This window comes from Colobus angolensis, unplaced genomic scaffold (genome assembly GCF_000951035.1).
Source record: "Colobus angolensis palliatus isolate OR3802 unplaced genomic scaffold, Cang.pa_1.0 Scaffold7, whole genome shotgun sequence".
Lineage (NCBI taxonomy): Eukaryota > Metazoa > Chordata > Mammalia > Primates > Cercopithecidae > Colobus > Colobus angolensis.
The window spans coordinates 9,145,701-9,154,292 of record NW_012120709.1 but is presented as its reverse complement, the minus strand read 5'-3'; the positions used below and the strand labels follow the sequence as shown (position 1 = coordinate 9,154,292).

The 8,592-nt window shown below is 40.7% G+C and overlaps 1 pseudogene; it reads left to right on the top strand.

Moving 5' to 3' along the window:
- Positions 1-1,096: 1,096 nt before the first annotated feature.
- Positions 1,097-2,099, top strand: LOC105500945 (annotated as a pseudogene).
- The last annotated feature ends 6,493 nt before the right edge of the window (positions 2,100-8,592 follow it).

The following is an 8,592-nucleotide window of genomic DNA, read 5'->3' as shown; positions in this document are numbered from 1 at the left end:
AGTCTGTTCTCACGCTGCTAATAAAGACATACCCGAGACCAGGTAATTTAAAAAGGAAAGAGATTTAATTGACTCACAGTTCCACATGGCTGGGGAGGCCTCACAATCCTGGCAGAAGGCAAATGAGGAGCAAAGTCGAGGTCTTACATGGTGCTAGGTAAGAGAGCATGTGCAGGTGAACTCTCCCTTTTTAAAACCATCACATCTTGTGAGACTTATTCACTATCACGAAAACAGCATGGGAAACACCCGCCCCCATGACTCAATTACCTCCCACAGGATCACTCCCAAGACATGTGAGAATTATGGGAGCTACAATTCAAGATGAGATTTGCGTGGGGACACAGCCAAACCATATCAAACCACTTCAGCATACACAGTGACTATGCTTCCCCTCAGACTTGCAAAGTGAGAGAACTCTTACTGAAAGAAGGGGCACTTACCCTCAAAAGCACTGAGTGCCACTTTTTCTATTCTATTGCATGTAACCTAACATTTCCCCTGTTGAACAAGTTTCTACAAATCAACTGGTAAACCTTGGAGAATGGGCAGGGACACAATGAAAACATCAGCCTTTTTTTCAACGAATTACCTTTCATTAAGAGAATGAGGTGAAGATAAGGAAAATATGAAAAGGGTTTTAAGAAAGTGTAATGTTCTAAGAAAATTCAGAGTGAAACTATTAGGCTGGAGCTGGAATAACAAGATGGCGGCGTTGGCAGAGGGCCAGGGGTCCTTCCGGGCTGGAGCCACTGGCAGTGGTGGCAATGGTGGCAATGGTACCCCTGCCCTAGCTCACCGCACCCCTTTTTCCAGCCTGTACATAGCTGAGACAGCAAGGCAGTGGCGCCACCCAGAAACAAGTGGCCCAGCCTTGTAACTGCAAGAACCCCTTTCCAAACTGAGTCTGGCAACAAGAAACCTGTCCAATGATCAGGTTCTCCCTCAGTCAATTCTGGGGCGTGAATATGAGGGAGGCCTCCGTGTTCCATGTCCCGTTTCCTGCCACCTTCCGCCGTGGAGGAGCCCCAGAGGCCTCCGTCCTTCTCTCAGAGGCGTCTGGGCGCGGCCTCAGCCTCCATCTTCATCTCTCGGGATGGCGAGCAGCAGCGGATCCAAGGCCGAATTTATTGTTTGAGGGCAATATAAACTAGTAAGGAAGATCTGGTCTGGCTCCTTCTGGGACCTTTATCTGGCCATCAACATCACCAATGGCGAGGAAATGGCAGTGAAGCTAGAATCTCAAAAGACCAGGCGTCCCCAGTTGCTGTAGGAAAGCAAACTCTGTAAGATTCTTCAAGGTAGGGTTGGCATCCCCCCTACACTGTGGTATGATCAGGAAAAAGACTGCAACGTACCAATCATAGATCTTCTGGGACCTAGCCTCGAAGACCTCTTCAATTTCTCTTCAAGAAGGTTCACAATGAAAACTGTACTTATGTTAGCTGACCAGACTATCAATAAAATTGAGTATGTGCATACAAACAGTTTTATACACAGAGACATTAAAACAGATAACTCCCTAAAGGTATTGGGCATCACTGTAGTGAGTTATTCTTTATTGATTCCGGTTTGGTCAAAAAATACAGCAACAGCAAGACAAGGCAACACATACTGTGCAGATAAGATAAAAACCTCACTAGCACTGCCTGATGTGCCAGCATCAATGCGCATCTTGGTACTGAGCAGTTACAGAAATGACGTGGAATCCTTAGGCTGTTTTGATGTATTTTAATAGAACCAGCTTGCCATGGCAAGGACTAAGGTCCACAACAAAGAAACAAAAATATGAAAAGATTAGTGAAAAGAGGATGCCCACTCCTGTTGAAGTTTCATGTAAAGGGTTTCCTGCAGAATTTGCCATGTGCTGTAATTGCGGTAAATTTCCTGCAGAACTTGCCAACTGTAATCGCGGGCTACACTTTGAGGAAGTCCTGGATGAGGTGTATCTCAGACAGCTATTCCGCATTCTTTCGAGGACCCTGAGCCACCAGTATGACTAAACGTTTTATTGGACAATGTTAAAGCTGAAAGTAGCCCAGCAGACCACCTCTTCCAGTGGGCAGGGTTAGCAGGCCCAAACCCCCACAGGTTTTTAAGCATGAGCTGAGGAACAGAAGAAGCAGAGCAGATGATCGTAGCCGCATTTGTTGCTGCTAGAAATTTTATTTCATATGTACAGCCCATGGTAGTTGCAACCATTTACTTGGTGTTAGGAACTTAATTTCAGTATGAACTGACTCTGGGCAGCACTGGTAATGCTGTATCCTGAATTGCAGCTGCTGTAATTGTGAATATTAACTGAGATAGTGAAACATGGTGTCCGGTTTTCTATTGCATTTTTTTCAAGTGGAAAAATTAACTGAATGTTTGACTCACACAAATTAGTGGAGAAATTGGGCATATGTCAATTTTTTGTTAAAACCTTTTTTTTTTAAACTATACTACTTTGAGATTTCATTTAAGAAGAATGAGATAAAGTCTTCAGCCACAGTTGTGACGGTTGTAAGTGCTCACAATTGTGCATTCTTAGCATTTTTCCATCCCTGGGGTTTGCAAGGTCTTCACTTAAAACATTCTTAAAATGGTTGTCCTGTTGTTTGAAAGCCAATTGATAGGGTAGCAACCAAATATCCCATTGTTTGAGCATATGAAAGACTCTGCCTGCTCACTTGTGCTAGAAATAACAGCATCCAAAGTGAAGATGTAAGAAAAACTTAGTGACTACTAGGTTATTCTTAGGACTCTGCATTAATTTTATAATGTTCTTATTATTTAAAAAAGCATATTTGTCACAAAAATTTAGTTAACATCTTACAACTAAACATGTACGTATGTTGCTTAGATAAATGTAATCACTGTAAACATCTCTATGATCTGGGATTTTGTTTTTATTTTGAAATGGGAACTTTTTTTGTTTACAAGTTCATTGAAAACTAAAAACTTTCTTTAAAAAAAACTATCACACAAAGGGAGAAAGGTATGGAGGACATTGTCAGTGAAGTAACATTTAGACTGAGACTTGCAGAATGGGTAGACTTGTACTAAGTAGAAATAGAGGAGAATAAAAAACATAAAAAAGCAGGACAGGTGCAAGGCACATTTGGGAAACAATGTAATTCACTTTGTTTGTAAGGGGGTAGGATGAGAGGGAAGTGGGACTGGTAAGTCATTTTTAGACTTGAGCATGGAAGGTCTTAAGTGCTAAAGTTAGTTTATATCTGTTTTGCTTTTTTTAAATTTTTTATTTCTATAGGTTATTGGGGAACAGGTGGTGTTTGGTTACATGTGTAAGTTCTTAGTGATGATTTGTGAGATTTTAGTGCACCCATTACCTGAGCAGTATATACTCAAGTTGTAGTCTTTTATCCTTCACCCCCTTCCCACCCTTTCCTTCTGAGTCCCCAAAATCCGCTGTGTAATTTTGTTTTTTTTTTAGTAGACATGGGATTTCACCATGTTGGCCAGGCTGGTCTCGAACTCCTGGCCTCAAGTGATCCGCCTGCCTCAGCCTCCCGAGTATCTGGGACTACAGACACCTGCCACCATGCCTGGCAATTTTTTTGTTATTTTTAGTAGAGACGGGGTTTCACCATGTTAGCCAGGATGGTCTCGATCTCCTGACCTCGTGATCTGCCTGCCTCGGCCTCCCAAAGTGCTGGGATTCATTGTGTCATTTTTACGCCTTTGCATCTTCACAGCTTAGCTCCCATTTATGAGTGAGAACATATGATGTTTGATTTGCCATTCCTGAGTTACTTCACTTAGAAGAACAGTCTGTAATCTCATCCAGGTTGCTGCAAATGCCATTAATTCATTCCTTTGTATGACTTAGTAGTATTCCATCATATATAATAGTATTCCATCATATATAATATACATACTATATATATCACAGATATATATCTGTCACAGATATACTATATATATCACACTATATATATATCACACAGTTTCTTTATCCACTTGTTGATTCATGGGCATTTGGGTTGGTTCCACATTTTTGCAATTGCAAATTGTGCTGGTATAAACATGCATGTGCAAGTATCTTTTTCGTATAATTTACTTGTTTTCCTCTGGGTAGATACCCAGTAGTGGGATTGCTGGATTAAATGGTAGTTCTACTTTTAGTTCTTTAAGGAAACTCCACACTGTTTTCCATAGTGGCTGTACTAGTTTACATTCCCACCAGCAGTGTAGAAGTGTTCCCTGATCATCACATCCATGCCAACATCTACTGTTTTCTGACTTTTTGATTATAGCCCTCTTGCAGGAGTAAGGTGGTATCGCATTGTGGTTTTGATTTGCATGTCCCTGATCATTAGTGATGTTGAGTATATTTTCATATGTTTGTTGGCCATTTGTGTATCTTCTTTTGAGAATTGTCTGTTCATGTGCTTAGCCCACTTTTTGATGGCATTGTTTGTTTTTTTCTTGCTAATGTATTTAGGTTTGTTGTAGAGTCTGGATATTAGTCCTTTGTCAGATATATCAATTGTGAGGATTTTCTCCCACTCTGTGGGTTGTCTGTTTACTCTGCTGACTGTTCCTTTTGACATGCTACACAATGGACACTGCTGAAGCATTTTATTCATAAAAATAATTACAAATATTTTGTGTGTGTTCACTGTGTGCCAGTCACTGTACTAATATATTTTACATGTATTATTGTAGTCTACAAACAACCATCTAAGGCAGGTGCTGTTATTATTTCCATTTCTTAGATGAGAAAATAAAAAGGTTGAATAATTGGTCATTTAACTAGTAACTGGCGGAGTTGGCATTTGAACCTGGGTCTGTGATTTAGCAAGCTGTGCTGGGTAAAAGGTATATAAGGAGAAATAGGAGTCTTGGTTTAAAAGAAAATGAAACCAGATCTATCCAGATGGAAGTGTCCTGGTGGCAGTGGAAACTATGAGACAGGAGTTCAGGAAAACAGTAGGGCTCGAGTTTAGGAAGGCAGTTTTTGTGGGGATGTTGGGTGACGCTGTGGGAATAGATGAGACTATCCTGGAGAAATAGGGGCCAGAGATTAAAAGTGAAGACTCGGCCGGACGCGGTGGCTCATGCCTGTAATCCCAGCACTTTGGGAGGCCGAGGCGGGCGGATCACGAAGTCAGGAGATCGAGACCATCCTGGCTAACACGGTGAAATCCCGTCTCTACTAAAAATACAAAAACATTAGCCGGGCTTAGTGGGGGGCGCCTGTAGTCCCAGCTATTCGGGAGGCTGAGGCAGGAGAATGGCGTGAACCCGGGAGGCGGAGGTTGCAGTGAGCCGAGATCGCGCCATTGCACTCCAGCCTGGGCGACTGAGCAAGACTCTGGGCGACTGAGCAAGAGTCTGTCTCAAAAAAAAAAGAAAGAAAAAAAATCAAAAGAAAAGTGAAGACTCAAAACAGGACGTTGGTGAATGGCTAAATTCAGGAGGAAGGAAAGGAAGGAGACGCCAGAAAAGGAGGGGAAATAATCAGAAAGGTACAGGGAGAAAAATAAAGTGCAGAAACTCCAAGCTGAGGGTTTCCAAGACTGAGCATTGAACGCTAAAAAGGACTGATGAAAATGTGAACTGAAGAAAAGCCATTTGACTTTTTTAAAATGATGGGTGTTAATAGTAATGTTTGAAAATGTACTACAAGGGGGTGAGCTCAAGGTCAAGATCAAAGTTAAGTAATAAGACTGATGATAAAGAGAAGTGACACTCAAGGAGTTATGGATTGCAACAATTGTCAGGGTTGTGCTCCTCCGTTTATTTCACAGAGCAGCCATGTTCACAGGATGAGGGAAAGAATCAGTGCCAAGTACAAGAAACACCCTTGAGAGAGAAGGGTATAATTCACAAGAGGGGACTGTGCAGTCCTATTGGTGATTTCATCAATAATTTTCTATTAGAACTAAAAAATGCATCTCAATGTCAAGTATAAAAAGATGTCTGCAGGGATTAATCTTTTGTATTAAGAGCTGAATGACCTGGTTTTGCAGTCAAAGACCTTTTTCAAGTTTCTGTCTCTACTGCTTGCTAGAGGAACAGTCTTGGACAAAAGACTTAGTCATGGAAAGTTGTCCCAGTTTCTTCATCTATGAAATAGAAATAATAGTATCCACCCTAACTGTTCCACAGGATTATTGTGAGGATAAAATAGTTTTGTAAGTTAAAGGTATAGAGAGCCCAGTAAAGGTTAAATGTTATTTCTTTCAGTGAGAACTCATAAGAATTGACTGATTCTTAGCCAGGCATGGTGGCGCATGCCTGTAATTCCAGCCACTTGGGAGGCTGAGGCAGGAGAATTGCTTGAGCCTGGGAAGTGGAGGTTGCAATGAGCCAAGATCATGCCACTGCACTCTAGCATGCGAGACAGAGTGAGACTCTGTCTTAATAGAAATAAAAAAAAGGAAGAATTGACTGATACAAGGAAAACCAGCTGACCAACCCAATGGTCATCATAAATGATTATAACTTTAGGAGGCTAATGAGGGAGGATCACTTGAGGCTAGAAGTTTGAGATCAGCCTGAATAACATAGCAAGACCCTGTCTCTACAATAATAATAATAATAATAATAATTAGCTGGGCGTGGCGGCATACACCTGTAGTCCCCCAGTTGCTGTATGAGAGCTATAGTCCCAGCTACTTAAGAGGCTGATATGGGAGGATCACTTGAGCCCAGGAAGTGGGGGCTGCAATGAGCCGTGGTTATGCCACAGCATTCCAGCCTAGGCAACCAAGCAAGACTCTGTCTCAAAAAAGTATAGTAATAAAAAAATAGAGAATTATAGCTGAGGCATGAATAGTTAAGGGTAATTACAAATAACTGGATAGTAGGCTTAGAGAGCATTTCACTTTGTGAAAAACAGAAAAATTCTGCAACAATGGAATATAGTTTAAATTCTGCAACAATGGAATATAGCTTGAATTCTGAATCATGGACTAAAAGCTCTGCAGACCACACATGTGTATATGTCAGAGACTCCAAACAAGCAAGTCATAGTCTGGGTACATGATAAAATCTCACAGGAAGCTTCCTCACATATTTAAGATCCATCTCAAATTCATATTCACAGATAAAAGAGCTGAGAAAGGATGGTTTTGACAGGGCTGAACTGGGCTATGGTACGAGTAACACTCATTCCCAGAAAGGCTCTTGGTTTGAATTTCCTTTAAAAGGAGATACAACTGCAAAAATCTGTTTCACAAATGTGCTAACTATAAGCATTTTCCACAGTGTTTAATAAACTATGCAGATAAGAAAATATTATTGGCAAACACATTAATAAAATGCTCAAAATAATCAGATACTAAATGCTTGTAGCATAGCATGCAATTCACCAAAAATTAATGTGCTATGCTTCATATAAAATCTCCAGTAAGGCTGGATGTGGTGGCTCATGCCTATAATCCCAACACTCTGGGAGGCCGAGGTGAGAGAATTACTTGAGGCCAGGAGTTTGAGACTAGCCTAGCCAACATAGTGAGACCTCATCTCTACAAAAAAATTTAAAAATTAGTGGGACATGGTGGTGCACATCTGTAGTTCTAGCTACTTGGGAGTCTGAGGCGGGAGGATTGCTTGAGCCCAGTAGTTTGAGGTGCCTACACTCCAGCCTAAGCGACAGAGAAAGACCTTGTCACTAAATAAAAAAATTAGTTAATTAAATCTCCAGTCAGTTGATATGTCCAAATTCTTCCCATGGTAATTTTAAAAACTTTAGTCTTAGGAGAGTAAAAGACATAAAAACCTAGTCATGGGCATAAGACTTCTTATAAAGAACTCAACCTAATGAGAAATAGACCCTTTATTTAAGTGTCATTTAAGTATCTATTTCTTCATCGATCTGTTCATTTATTAACTCATGTAACAATCATTTGCAGATACCTACTAAGTTGAGGTAGTATAAACTACAAATTCAAGAAGCTTGGTAAGGGAAATAAGCGAGATTGAGTGACAGCTTGAAGGGGAAGATTCTTTCAGGCCTGTGGGAACTGGTGGTGGCATGGAGACATTATTGTGGACTTAATGTGATAGTCCTTGTGTCTGCAGACACTCTCTCTCTCTTAGGAAAGCAAGATTTCTATCTCCAGAGTATGTATGTGTCATGTCTGGACTGCAGTGGCACAGAGCTGTGTTCTACAAGTGACTACCACTCTGCTGTGTGCCCTGGGACTTGGGGTTAATTGATCAATCATTTCTACCTGGAAGATAACCATGAGGACTAATGGAACCAGTGTGTACCAAGTGTCTGTTAAGTGTCTGGTCAATGGTTATCCATAAAGCTACTGTATGGCCATATGTAGGAAGAACACAGACGATGGGGCAAATTTTTCCCACGTGTAACTCTCACAACAAAATAGCATTAAATACTTAATGTTTCTGGCTAAAGACCATTTCAAGACTTGCAGACAAAAAAATAGAAAAAAATATCTGACACCCAAATGGAGTTACAAAATTAAAAAGGCTGAATTCCTAAGCTTACAAAAATATGAAGCAAGATTGAAATTTCAAGACTGAGTTTAATATGGAAAAATATAAATATATTTGAGGACTTTCACAGAGCGGACAGCATGAATCAACCAAGAAAACCATGGAAATAATTTG